The sequence below is a fragment of the Sorex araneus genome, chromosome 1 (assembly GCF_027595985.1).
Source record: "Sorex araneus isolate mSorAra2 chromosome 1, mSorAra2.pri, whole genome shotgun sequence".
Taxonomy (NCBI): Eukaryota; Metazoa; Chordata; class Mammalia; order Eulipotyphla; family Soricidae; genus Sorex; species Sorex araneus.
Genome location: NC_073302.1, coordinates 320,369,274 through 320,384,604, shown reverse-complemented (window position 1 = coordinate 320,384,604; position 15,331 = coordinate 320,369,274).

Below are 15,331 nucleotides of genomic sequence, written 5' to 3'. Positions count from 1 at the left end.
ATATCTCTGACAAATATCTTCCCAGTTCACAATTGTTGGGAAATAGGTCTTAGTTTGAAATCTGATGTCGAACTTACTCCCAAATATCTGAATTTAATCCTCTAAATCCCTCCTCCAACACAGATGAGTGCTCTTTCTCATTCTTTCACCATCATGGAAGTCTTTATTTTAAGATAGAAAGTAAATTTATGACACAGAAATGATGCAATGCACTGAAGATATGTCATTTAGAGGAGTTCAAAGATCCAGTTATATTAAGATCAGAAAATTAAAAAAAAAAAGTGTCACTTTAAATAGCTGAATTATTCCTAGTTTTGGTACAAGCAATGGCTCTCAAACTTAGTGAGTGTGCTAGACCTTTCTAGATAAATTTTTCTTAAATTTTCTTTTAAGAATTTATGAAAATAACTGAATATAATTATTCAGATCTACATGAATTGTGAACCCCACCCAATTCTATTGGAATCTGCAAAATAAATTATCTGAAAGTAGTTTTCAATTCTTGCAGAAGTTGAAAAGAATTCCTAGTTTTGGGGGCTGAAGCGATAGCACAGCAGGTAGGGCATTTGCCTTGCAAGCGGCCGAACCGGGTTCAATTCCCAGAATCCCATATGGTCCCCTGAGCACCGCCAGGAGTAATTCCTGAGTGCAGAGCCAGGAGTAACCTCTGTGCATCGCCGGGTGAGACCCAAAAAGAAAAAAAAAAAAAAGAATTCCTAGTTTTAATACAAACTTTGCCATCAAACTACTGCAGGAAAAAGATAAAAATATATTCTAGATTTCATCCGTTTATATCAATGCAAAAATAATCTGAGTACAAATCAAGGTTTTTTTCTTATTGCTCGTATTTTGCCTTCAGCCTAGAAAACCGCACTTACCATATCTATCTGGCTTTTATTTTTGTGGGATTTTATCTTTTTCTATATTAGATCAAGATCTATAATTTTTCTTTTAGTCCTTTAAACAGTAAAATATTTCCAGCTTCCATTTTTTCCCCAGAAAATGAAGGAGGTAACTTTGTGTTTCAAGGGGTAATTGTGTACCCACATATAGCTGTCATTTTTTCATTTCACCAGAAGCAGCTGATTTGTATACCAGCATAGTAAAGTTAAATGTACCAGTCTTGTTTGAAACAATTCTAGAAGCACAGAAATAGAATTTAGTCATAAAGTGGTTAAAAGTTTAATACAGACTAAACTACTGTTTTGGGAGGTTTTCACCGAAATCATAAACACTACTTTAAAATACCTATAGAGAACTCAAATTGCCCCCAAATTGTATCCAAAATTTCATTTTGAGAAACACTGAATCATAAGACTAAATGTCTCCAATTCTAATACATTTGTGTATTGTGTATTGAACTGTACCCATATAAATATTTGTGTGCTGAAGACCTATATCCCCACTACTTCTGAATGTGATGATATTTGGATAGAAGGTCTTTATAAAGGCATCAAAGATAAAATAATAGGGGGCTGGAGTGATAGCATAGCGGGTAGGGCGTTTGCCTTGCACAAGGCCAACCCAGGTTCAAATCCCAGCATCCCATATGGTCCCCTGAGCACTGCCAGGAGTAATTCCTGAGTGCAGAGCCAGGAGTAACCCCTGTGCATCGCCAGGTGTGACCCAAAAACCAAAAAAAAAAGATAAAATAATATACTTATAATGAGCCTTAACTGTATATGACTAGTGTTATTAACAAGAGAAATTCTTATGTGGTTCAAGCAGCAAAATCTTACACGTGTTAGTCTTTGTGTTCTCTGCCTGGACTTCATGGACCCCCAAGCATTCCACAACAATCAAAAAAGGGAAGAAAGAACTCAGATACCAAGACAGCTACTGATAAATAAATAATGGTAGGAAGAGACACAGGGAGATTGTGATCATCTTCAAGCAATAGAGAAAACTCTAGAACAGATAATTTCCTCACAGAATCAGACGAAACCATCCTTCCTTCTGAAACATGATTCAACACCTTGAGCCTGAATTTCTACCATCTAGACTTTTACCAAATTCCACAGGCTAAAAAATTTTTCAAATGTATTTTCAGCTTAATAAAATGCATTTCTATTGTATGCCACATCTAATATGTGGCATATTTTAATACAACCGCCTTAGTAACCAAAATATGAACTCAGAAGTAAAATCAATCCACTTATAAAGAAATCACCAAAGCAAACTAAAGCATGTTTGGTTTTTCATCAGTCTTTATTTTTTTTTAATTCTTGTAAAGAATTCACATATCCTAAACAAGTCTGAGAAATATTTGAAACTCCTACTCTGAGAATCACTGAATTAGGAAAGTTGGACAGCCTTTCTCCAGTTCCTACAGACTTGTGTGGATCAAGTTCATAGACACTCTCTAAATCAAGAGGCAGACATTCTCAACAGGGTCATAGCCATAAGCACACAAACTCAATAAAAATGCCAGAATTTTTTCTGACTGATTGTAGCAAACAAGGCACATCAAAGTCAGCCACAACAACAGGTCATGTAGCAATGACATTCAAATGGCATTTCTGATGATGACCAGAGGTGTGGGCATGGAGCAGAAACATACTGGGTGATATGGTAAAAGCCATAACAAAGTCTGTCTGGTGCCAATGAAACAGTGAATTACAGCGAGCACTCACTTTCAGTGCATAAAATAAGGCATTGGACGGATTTTCTGTGGCAGGTAGGCCAGTATGTGCCAGAGAAATTTCTAGTTGCATGTTCAATCTACCAAGAGTACTTCAGATCTGTCTCTGACTGACAGTGTGACTATAACTGGTTGCAAAACACTGTCCTGAAAGTCTCCTAAAACTGGGTGTCTAACTTTTCAAGAACCTCCTGAACATTCTCAATGTCAGGAAAACCTGTCCTCAAAGTAAATTTAACTAAGTCAGAGAACTTAATTGTTAGAAATACTTATTTCTATAATAGCTGTCACTTAGAAAGTATAAACTATCACTTGCTCCATTAGATGTTTATGCCTGGTATCTCATTACATTCTCACAATGATGCTATGAGGTCACTGTTATTATTCTCAGTCTGTGGAGGAATAAATTGAGAGTTTAAGTCTTAGAGAGATTCAGTCAACCATGCCAGTGTCTGCTAAAGAAATCAGTGGGAGCTAAACTGCTATGACATATAACACAAAGTACCCTATTCATTATAGTTCAGGACTCTTCCTTTATAACCACAAGTTTTATCTAATGTCCATTAAATTCAAACCTTTTAGGTCAACTCTTCCTCCATTTCATAACAGTTGAAGGATGATATATGAAGTACAACCACCCCGTGCTCAACTTTCTGCTTCTCTTATTTTCCTATACACAGGTGAATTCCTCCACTCATAGGGAAAATGCTTTTTGTAAAAAAATATGCAAATATATTTAGACCATATGTAAAAAAATGGGTAACCCAAAAAAAGCTTATAAGGTAATAATTTATCAGTGCTTTACAAAATGCCAAAAGGGAGATGAGAAAACAAATGTGATAACCAATTAGTGTTGTAAAAGCAATAAATGAGAAAAAACAATGAGAAGTAAGCAATATCTGTTGCCATAAATGATATCTCATTTCACATCCAAAATGCAATCTGTTCCCTTTCCCATGATATTCTTTGAATAATCTCATACAAAAACATATGAAGCCAATAAATTATAGCATTTTGTAGGATTTCTTAGCTTCAAAATATTTCATATGGCTGAGGAGATAGATCTAAGGGTTGGTACATATTCTTCTGCAATCAAGAGGCCTGAATGAATACACCATAATAGATTGTATTATGGATACAAGCCTGACACTGTCAGGATCCTAAGCAGCAGCACCACAAAATGATCCAGAACACAAACCTGAGAGTAAAGATTCTGAGTACCACTGGGTACCTCCCAAGAAATCAAAACAAAAAAATTAAAAATTAAATAAATGATATGCTTGTAAATATTTTCAGAAAAAAGTGGTTTTGAACTCTGAATTACAATCACATTTATTCCCCATTCTTTTCTCCATCGTTAAGCATAAACAATTTTAGCATAAATTTATATTTGATTTAGAAGAAAGCATCAGAGAAGTAATTCTGTGGTCTTTATATGGAATATTTTGTTTAGTCAAATCTAGCTGACAAATACATAGCACTCCAAGCCCCATAGTGCATGAAATGATTTTTTGAAATAAATTTACATCTTGTCCCTGATTGCCTTAATCACATCAATGAGGATTCCACAGATGTTTTTGTAGACCTAGCATGCCTCATGTTCACTCAAGTCATCTGTGCTGGAGTCATAGACCATTTAAGATATGAGCTTTTAAGATATGAGCATTTCCGAAGGTACCAGTCATCTTTCTCTGGGTTGGGCAGGAAATAGAAAATAACTTGCAAATTACCTGTAGTCATACAAACTGTGCTGTAAAATGGGCAGAAGAAATCTGTGTGGTAAAATAGAAAGCCAAGTTGATACTTCTGGCTTTATTTATTACCTAAACAGGAAGAAGTCTTTTACATTTTACATTTTCCTTCCTACAATGAATTTATTTACTGCTGACAAAGCTGTTGCTGAAGTGGAGATGGCGTACCTTACCACCTGCCACAATTCACTTCTCATGGGTTGAGTGAAGATAGTGAAGGAAAAGCAGACTTTTTGTTTGCTTATTTGTTTGGGTTGTTCGAGGACCACCCCCAGCGGTTCTGTGCTCAAAGATCATTACTTGAGATGCTTGGGGATTCCAGGGATCAAACTTGGGTTAGCTAAATGCAAGGCAAGTGCAGTACTTGCTGTACTATCTCTCTGGCCGGAAAACGAGATTGTTCATTCAGTGCTTATATAACTTTATTTATTTCCCTCAAGCTCACTAATCATCAGCAATAAAAACTTTTCATACTCATATCAAGAATAAAATATCTATAGTACTGTTTTCCTTTCTGTCTACCTCCCACATTTATTAGCTCAAGTTGCCACCCATGTATATGACTCACTTTTCCTTGGACATATGTTTTATTATCGTACACCTCAGGATAATTCAGCTCAGATAAGGTTCTTCAGAAATGGTAGTCACCACCCATTGGAACTGGTCAAAAAGATACATTATGTCATTGAATACAGGGACTGGAGTGATTTCCCTTTTCAAAAGCATAAGAAAATAGTTTAAAATATTCTGTGCACTTAATAAGCAAAGGAGATGGCCCAGGGGCTTGGAATGCTTCTTCATAAGTGGAATCAAGTGGCAGTAAGCACTGCCAGGTATGGTCCCCAAACAAACAAAAACAATATGAAGATACTCTGTCCATTTTACTACAAAGGATAAAGCAAAGAAAAAAGATTCATTTGGGATAGAAGAAAATAAAAAACAATTATGTTTTCAGTAGAATCTTAGCCAATTTCTGATGGGGACAGAAAATGATCACACACTGAATAAACATCTAATGAGTAAGTACATTAACAAATGACTTACATTACCTTCTAAAATTAGAACATTATGTTGGGTCACTTATTTATTTATTTGGCATTAATTAGAAAATTGTGTTCAGCTCCAATTGTTGGAAAACACTATATTGGACCATGAAAATACAAAAATGAGCATAACTGTATGGCGGTACGCAGGCAAGAAAATTAAAAGTGGTGATGGCACAAAGCAACAGATATTACTGGAGGGAGCATATAAGAAGGGGCACAACCCGAAAAACCAGACATGAGACAGCAGGTTATTTTTCAGAGGAACATATATTTTTAATGTAATCAAAACTATTAGCAGTTAACCCTATAATCTGATGCATGGGTTAGGTATTGCCATAAAAGATAAGGGATGCACAAAATAAAAAATAAAGAATGGGATGAAGTAAGAGAGAGAGGAAAGAAATATGAATAAGAATAGAATAAAACAAGGAAGAAGGGAGGAAGAAAAAATAAATGAGGGTGGAAGCAAAGAAGAAATGGGCCAAAGAAAGCACATTAGGTAGAGTGTTTGCCTTGCACTTGGCTGACACAGATTTGTCCACACTCCACGTGGTCCCTTGAGCCTACCAGGACTGATCTCTGAGCCAGAGAAAGGAGAACACCTGAACACCCCTGAGTGAGGCTCAAAATTCAAAAATAAATAAATATAAAGAAAGGAAAAAGGAAGGAAGAAAAAGAGAGGAAGGAAGGAAGGAAGGAAGGAAGGAAGGAAGGAAGGAAGGAAGGAAGGAAGGAAGGAAGGAAGGAAGGAAGGAAGGAAGGAAGGAAGGAAGGAAGGAAGGAAGGAAGGAAGGAAGTTTTCTCTACTACAGACCTACACACTGACTCCATAAATTTCTTATAATCTAAGAGACAATAAAATGCCTTAACTTTTGCATTTTTTCTTTGTTAATCAAAGTTTGTTTCTATGATTGTTACCTTTATAATTGTTTCAGCCAAAACTATTTATTTAAGAGTTAAAATATTTAATAGCAAAACATATTTCACTACAGTTCCACAATTTCTTTGTTGGTATGAGTTATGCATCAATATGAGTCCATGTGGAAATCTTTTCTTCATTTGTGTATAATTTTAAAGATTTTTAGACTGACAATGCCCTTTTCACAAAATCATTGCATATTATGTGGACTAGAAATGACCCAAACAGACTTAATTTCTTAACACAAAACCCATGCTTCTAATAGCATTAATTCTATTATAGGTTTTATTTAAATTGTATTTGTTGTGCTGTATTTGAGAATGTAGATAGTTTTTAAATGTCTACATTATTAAAACAACTTCTAATGATCTGTGACAATATTGTTATTGGTATTAGTTTTAAATTTTAATGCCAATTCATGCGTTTCAAAATGTACAGGATTATCTTGAGTATTTTATGCTATTAGTGTCCATATAAGATAATAAAGGGGAAAACACCCAAAAATGTAGATTTATTTTAGAAATAATCAAACATGTAAGTTTGGAGGCTGGGGGATAAATCATTCAAAAACCCACACCCGAGAGAGTTACTGTGATTTTATCCACAGTAAGATGTTCACAATTTGGGTGGAAGTGAGGTGTGAGGACCAGCCAGGCAAATACATCGCCTGATATCTTTTTCCTGCATCTGGCACGGACACCTTAATCTCTCTGTGTAAGTAACCCACTCTCTGGCTTGCAGCCAGGGCTCAGTGCCAGGACAGGCAAATATCTACATGGAATGATTTACAAAATCAGCCCCAGAGTCCGCACAGTCCTTTCGTTTGCAGGAAATGCCATCTTGGCTTCACAGACATCTGGATGAAGGTTCCTTAGAGATGTCACACATTGGAACAGTCTCCCTGCTCTCCACCATCAAAAAGGAGAGAAAAAGGAAAGCTGGCTCACTATTGAATACAACATTGCATGACTAAATCCTAATTCAAACACTTTTATCAAACCAGTTCCCAGTAATTAACAGTCATTAGCTCTTCAAAAATAAAAATTGTTAAGTCTTCATTCATTCTAAGCCTGTTACATATAACCTTTTCCTTTTTCTGCTGTTTAAACTATTTTCAATTTAAACATGTCTGGGGGAAATCTTACCTTTAACACAAAGAGAGGATATTTTAATATACTTATTATTATTTCAATATATGTATATACTTACTACTTATTATTTATACTTATTACTGATATACTTTTGCTTCTGTTAAACAATTTTTGAGACACAAAGGAATTTTTTTTATTGAATCACTATGAGATACAGTTACAAGCTTTCATGTTTAAGTAACATTCATACAATGATCAAACACACATCCCTACACCAGTGCACATTCCCCGTCACCAGTCTCCCCAGTATATTCCCCTTTTTTCCACCCTCCCCCTGCCTCCTTGGCAAGCAATTTCCTCCATACTCTCTCTCTACTTTTGGGCATTATGTTTTGCAATGCAGATACTGAGAGGTTATCATGTTTGGTCCTTTATCTACTTTCAACACACATATTCCATATGAACCGATTCCCCAACCTTAATTTTCTTAGTGATCCCTTCTCTATTCCAGCTGCCTTCTCCCCCTGCTCATGAGGCAGGCTTTCAACTATGGAGGAATCATCCTGACCCTTGTGTCTACTGTCCTTGGGTGTCAGTCTCATGTTTTGTTATTTTACACTCCAAAATGAGTGCAGTCACAAAGGAAAATTTATGGGGGAAATTTTCAAGGATTTTAACAGAGTCTTTTTAGACATTCTTTAGAAAAAGTGTTCCTCAGTAAGTAGCGTAACTATTCCTCTCATGCTCACTAAATGACTCCAAATTTTAAAGATTCATAAAAGATGTTATGGACATTCTTTTTAGATAACTTCTTCCTTAATAAATAATGTAACTATTCTTCTCATGCTTACAAATGACCCCAAATGGAGATGGTAGGTAAAAACATTCACATCCTTTATTTTCTTCTTACCTAGCCTACTTTCTTGCCCAATATCATTGTTCCTTCTCTATCTGATATGTGAAAAGGCTACCTCTTTTCAGCTCTGCTTTTAGTCTTTATATCTTTTTTTTTGGGGGGGTCACACCCTGCAATGCACAAGGATCACTCTTGGCTCTGCACTCAGGAATTACCCTTGGCGGTGTTCAGGGGACATAGGGAATGATGCACGGTCAGCCTCGTGCAAGGCAAAGGCCCTACCCACTGTGCTATCATTCCAGCCCCTTTGTATCTTTCTTAACACCTCTTTATACCCCTTCTCTACCCCTGAATTTCCAAGATATTTGAAATCTGAGGTACTTTCCACTTCTCTACCAAATACTTACAGTTAAGCCTTAGAAGAGCAATTTGGAAATATCTGTCAAAACTTACATTCTTACCATCCAACCTCATTTTTTGAAATTTGTCCTATAGAAACAGAGCATACAAAAACGTATAAAAGAAAAAATTTGAGTATGATGGGTAATAGTAAGAAAGAAATATGCAGCAACAGTCATAAATAATATTCAATTGTGAATTTCATTACATTCCTTGTAGATTTCATGACCCATTTCAAACATATAATTGATGACTAGTTTACACTATGTACCCATGTCTTAGAGTCCCAGGCCGAAGAGAAGAGATCCCTCTCCACTTCATCATATTTTGGTGGGTGAGTGCATTAAACCACATCCACTCATGTTCAAGAGTTATTCCTCACACTTTGCTTAAGGACCATATGTGGCGGCAAGGATTCAAACCAGCATCATCCATATGCAAGACAAAAACATTTCCTCCTAACTTGAGCCCTCCACTGCATCTTAATGTGAAAGTCTTTCCTCTTACCTACCTTAAAATTACCTCCAAATAGTAAGTAAGCATACTTTCACTCTAATAAGATGGTCCAACAAAAGTTCACTCTAATAAGATGGTCCAAAAAATGAGCAGATTGATTCTATTGATTGTATAGTCTGAATGAGAGTCTTCCCAAAGATATGACCACACTCTAATCCCAAGACTCAGTAAATGCTACTTTATTTTGAAAAACTGTCTTTGTGCACAAGGTCATTAAGTTAAAGAATTTGAGATTAAAAAATTCATTTCAAATAATTTGTTTAATTCCTAAATCTAATTATGTTACCGTTGAAAAGACACAAGGAAAGGATGAGGTGAAAAATGGGCAAAGATCAGTGTGATAGTGTCAGAAGGAAGTCAGCAACCATGAGAAACTAGGGGAAGCAGGGAGAGAACCACCACTAGCACTTCTGTAGAATATAAGCCTACTAAAATTTAAGTTTCTGGCATCCATAATTGTGAGACAAGATCTCACTGTATTTTACAAAAAAGTAAATTTGTGGCAATCTGTTACAATAGCCTGAAGGAGTTTAGAGGCAGTAAATCTTCCATTTCTGTATTAAACAGTTTACATTCTACTTCAGTGACTAGTATTTTAGAGGAAAATACTAGATCCCTTTACTTCTTGCTTAAGTAATAAGTTAATACTATTGAGTTAATATTACATGTTCTCTTCATATCTAGGACTTTTCACTATTCATTAGACTCTCTCACCCAGGCAATAGCCCCTACTACTTTTCATTGTATCATTTCTGAGTCACTGAATGGTCTTAATAAATAGAGTATTACTGTTTGGCTATTGATATATTGTTGAAAGTTTCATTCCCAAAGATGTTGTTAGACAAATGATCTTTTAATAGCTCTCTTGCTTTTTCCTTTATGTGTTTTCTTTTTTGACACAAAAGGTTGAATCAACTAACATGAAAAAAATTAGCTTCAGATTATGCAGCTGTCATTTTTCATGCTCCTTGGGAATATTTTCTGGAAAAATAAATGGTGTTGGGCTGCTACATTTGTTACCAAATCATTGGAAATTCCCTTATTGCACTTTGAATCATCCTGAGACATACTTATTTTTAGCTATTTTCTTGATGTTGTCATAAATCAGGGTTCATCTCTCATCCTTGTGACTCATGTCTCAGCTGCATAAATAAATATTAAGAAGTAATGAACGTGTTCCTCTTTGTTTTTAAACAAGAAACTTAAGCAGGTGGCAAGACATTCTTCATATCTGAAAATTAAAATCCACTGTACTAAATTTGATCAAATTTCATGTCCCTCTCTTTTTCTAAACAATATATAAATGTAAGTCATCAAATGGGATCCTATGGGAGACTTTCTGAGTATTTTTAGTGGACTTAATTTTTTATCTCTCTGCTTAGAATCATACCTGAAGACATTTTCCAGCTATAGCCTACATATAGTTAAGCATTATATCTAAACATTACATAAAACTACAAGATTATATATGTGTACATACATATATATATACGTATCACTGTATCACTGTCATCCGGTTGTTCATCGATTTGTTCGAGCAGGCAACATCTCCGTTGTGAGACTTGTTACTGTTTTTGGCATATCAAATACACCATGGTAGCTTGCCAGGTTTTGCCATGTGTGTGGGATACTTTTGGTAGCCTGACGAGCTCTCCAAAGGAATCAAACCTGGGTTTGCCATATGCAAGACAAACTCCCTACCCGCTGTGTTATCACTTCAGCCCAATATATATGTATGCATATATATAAGGTTCTTTTTGTTGTTCTTTTTGTTTGGGGGCCACACTAGCAATGCCCAGCATTTCCTCCTGGCTCTGCACTGCAGGTACTCAGGGATCATATGAGATGCCGGGAATGAACCTGGGTAAGTCACGTGCAAGGCAGGCACCTCCCCACTATACCATTTCTCCAGCCCTCTTATTTTGCCTTTCCTTTCCCTTTCCCACTTTCTTTTCCTTTTTATTTTTGTGCCCTCCCTTTTTTTTCTTTACATTTTTTTGGCTTTTTGGGTCACAGCCAGCAATGTTCAGGGGTGACTCATGGCTCTGAACTCAGGAATCACTCCTGGCGGTGTTTGGGGGACCATATGGAATGCCCGGGACCAAACCCGGGTTGGCTGCATGCAAGGCAAATGTCCTCTCTGCTGTACTATCGCTCTACCCACCCACCCCCCTTTTATTTTCTTGGCTGCACAAAGGTATTTTTTTCAAGGACAGAATTAATAATCTCCCCTACCTTCCACTACCTCTATAAACAGTGATTTTCTGTTTCTTACATTTTTGGGGGGACCCAGGGTTGAGATCTCCAAGCCTGCTCGAATCGGGACTGGGCTCTTCCACCCAGATCCCCCATTTTCTAGTAACTAGGTGGTCACACCCAGAAACTGCCCCTGGAGCCGTGTAATACCATCAATGGCCAACATTCAGAGATTATAAAACCAAGCTCCCAGAAGCATCTAATAGCCTAGTTGTCCCTCTCGGAGAACCTGCCAAGCTACTGAGAGTTTCCTGCCCACATGGGAGAGCCTGGAAAACTACCTGTGGTGTATTCATATGCCAAACCAATAACAATGATGGGTCTCATTACCCTGACTCTGAAGGAGCCTCCAATGTTGCACCATTGGGAAGGACGAGTAAAGAGAGGCTTCTAAAATTTCAGGGCTAGGATGAATGGAGACGTTACTAGGACAGCTCAAGAAAATCAACGATCAATGGGATGATGATGATGATGATGATATATATATATGAATAACTATTAGAGATTGTAAAGTTGAAATGATAGCTCTCCTTCATTTGTTATATTCTTGCCCATTTCTACCCTCAATCTGTCATTTTACAATTATTGTCTCAGAATGGCCTTCCTGGCTGGATCTAATCAAGTTCCTCTCAGTATGGAGGGAAGATCAGAGATATATACAATAACTATAACAAAAAAAGTACAAAAGTCAGGGCATAAACACAAGATTCTGAGAGAATGGAGGAGACTACATGCAGAAGAATAAGGAAAGTCCTTCTACAAATGACTAGAATAAGGAAAATGTTAAGTCATAAATATAACTTCTGGAAGTATAGAGAGAAAATGTTTTCGTAGATCAAAAAGAAGCAAAAGACCCAACCAATAAGTGTACTTATACAGGACCGAAAGGTTGCCAACAACAAATAAATAGGCAAAGTGGCAGGAACTGAAGATTGGGTCAGATTTGGAATTTGTTAAATGAGGGGGAGTTTCCAAAAGATTTTGAATGCAAAGAAGTTTTGAGTTCTAGAAAACTCACATGGTACAGGAAGTTAAATTGGAATGGAAAGACATTGACCCGGGTCATTTTTTTCAACAGCAAATTTTGGTAGTGGTAATATAGAATAATGATAGTAAAAGACAAAAGTGGGTAGGAGTCAGCAGTAAGTGGAAAAAGGAGAGCAGGTATGGCCAACATAAGTCACCCGTCAGTCTACTTTGATTTATTATTTCAGAAGAGTTGCTTGTCCTGATGCTAAAATAATGGGGAAAATCCAGTAATATACTTGCAAATGCATCAGATAACTGGAAACCATACTTGAATTGAATCCAAGCTGTTCAAAACAAAGTTCCTAAAAATGAAATGACAGCTTTGCAGTCTTACTTCATATAGTTTACAAGCAGGATAAGCAAACTTTCAACCATCTGTTGTTTTCCTAAATTGCTAGAGAAAACTCTAGAACTTACCCTTGTGCTCAATCACCTACTGCTTTATTAATTTTTAACCCAAAGTGAGAACACTTTATATATTTTCTATCATGTATATATTTGAGGGTGTGTGTGTGTGTGTGTGTGTGTGTGTGTGTGTGTGTGTGCAGTGCACTCGAGCATGTGTGAGAGTGTGTGTATGTGTGTGTGTGTGTGTGTTAGTGAATATGTACTGGGGATATAGAAATGTTTGTGTAAGGTTAAAATTCAGTTTTGCTCAAAAATACAGCTGCTCTCTTCCAGCCTTGCTCTCTTCCAGCCTTGCCCAGTGCTCTTTTTCTGTTTATTCCATGCTTGTCTCTATTTGCGCCCAGTGCTCTTTTTCTGTTTATTCCATGCTTGTCTCTATTTGCGCCCAGTGCTCTTTTTCTGTTTATTCCATGCTTGTCTCTATTTGCGCCCAGTGCTCTTTTTCTGTTTATTCCATGCTTGTCTCTTATTTGCTACTGGTGGACAAAGGAAGTTCTATAGAACTTTTCACCTCAGGCTGAATTAGTAAGATCATTTAGCTTTTGCTTGTCTACTTCCCTCCTTTTACCAGGAAATACATTTTCTACTTCATTATTCTACCTCCTGTTTCCTATAAGAAAAAAGAGGGCTGAAATTATAATCCCTAATTATATGCATCACTCCCACCGTTGGATTCCAAATTTTGGGGGTTAGGTTTTTTTGCTGGCTTTGTGCTCCTCTTGAAGCCAGTATTCTTGTCGGACAGTACTTTTACTTATTTGTGACACTATTTGACTGAAAAGAAAAGCTGCAGCTGGTGCATTTGGAAAGTTCTAGGCCTACTCCCTGCCAAAAAGAAAAATCAAGCTCAAGATATTTCCTTGGGGAGGGAGGCTACTATGTGGTAAAATTATGCTCGCAGTGGAAAGTAATCCCTTCTTTCCCAGGAGGGTATCTGTGCCTTCCAGAACAATAGAGCAACCCTGCTTGGCTATGTCAGGTCTCAGAATTATAGTTTATATTCTCTATCTTTTGGTGGCAAACAGTGATTTGCAGGCCTCGGGGTCATTGAATTGGCAGGAAGGGCCATTCAGCTAATTCTCATACTGCACTCGGGAAAATAGAGCTGTATTTCTTTGAAGATGGATTTTTCCCTTCTTATAAGGCCTCCCTAGATTCAAAGGTATAATAGAAAATAATAATTATATTAGTTTCTTCTTAGCCTTCATTCGGATTTCTATGGAATAGGATCCTAGTTTAAAGGAATAACTCTTTGGAGTTTTCATCAGCTGTTGAAACTATAACTTAAAAAAAAATAGAATGAGAGGTAGAGTTGTTGGACAGTGCATTGAACAAAATTATGGTGTTGTGGTCCTGAGAACATCTCGGTCCCAAGAGTTATACTAAGAATTTTTCTACACATTTCTGAGCTGAAGTGGTATTTTTTGAGAGCAGACCATCTAGAATCCCTTTTATCTCTAAAGTTATTTAACATGCAAGTATAATATTCAAGTTATATAACATTCAAGAATATCTGAGGGGAAAAGTCAATAAAATGCAAATTAAAACAATAATAAAAATTAAGACACACCTACTATATGGAATAGAAGTGTTTTTCCAATAGAAATATTGGCAAATATTAAAGGGAAAGTCACTGACACTTAAATCTTTGTTCTGTCAGTTTTCTTGAAAATTAAAATCTATGTTAAAGCAGCAATTCTCATCTCAAAGCAAATAGAATGTTTCTCAAATAAAGACCTTAAAACCTGCTGTGGGACCCAAGGATAATCCAAGGAGATGAAGATCGCATAAATGGAGGGTCAGGGCATAAGACTAGTCTAAATGGCCAATCAGTAGAAAGGAGGTGGAGACGAGTTACAGTAGGAATCAAGGTCAAAGGGGACCATGGTCAGAAAATGGTTGAGAAACCCCAAAAATAGAGGCTATCATGATCATATATGTGGTTATGCACGCCTAATATGGGTGTTATAAGAATGACATCAGGCTTGCTCTTCTAGTCCGTGTTCTCCCTTGAACATATATCTCACTTGTTTGTCTTTGTTACTTTTGCTTATTTCTACTCTAGAAAAGCCAGAATTGTCTCTCAAACATGTATGTCCTCTTCCTCTCCTCACATATTTCCAAGTAAGTTACATTTAAAAATTACATTGCTTCACACACATGCACAGAGATAGACAGTCAGACAGATAGACAGACAGATGACATTAAAGTTTAATAAATTCAAATTCAAGATAGGGGCTATCAAGTAAACCAGGAATAGATGTTCCAAAAACTTTCTGAGTTGCTTTTGATATAAATCATCTCCATAGTTATCTCCACCATTTCTTGACAGAGGAAATCTGTCTTCTATGACATCGAGAATCCCTTTTATCTCTAAAGTTATATAACATTCAAGTATAATATTCAGTTTTATAACATT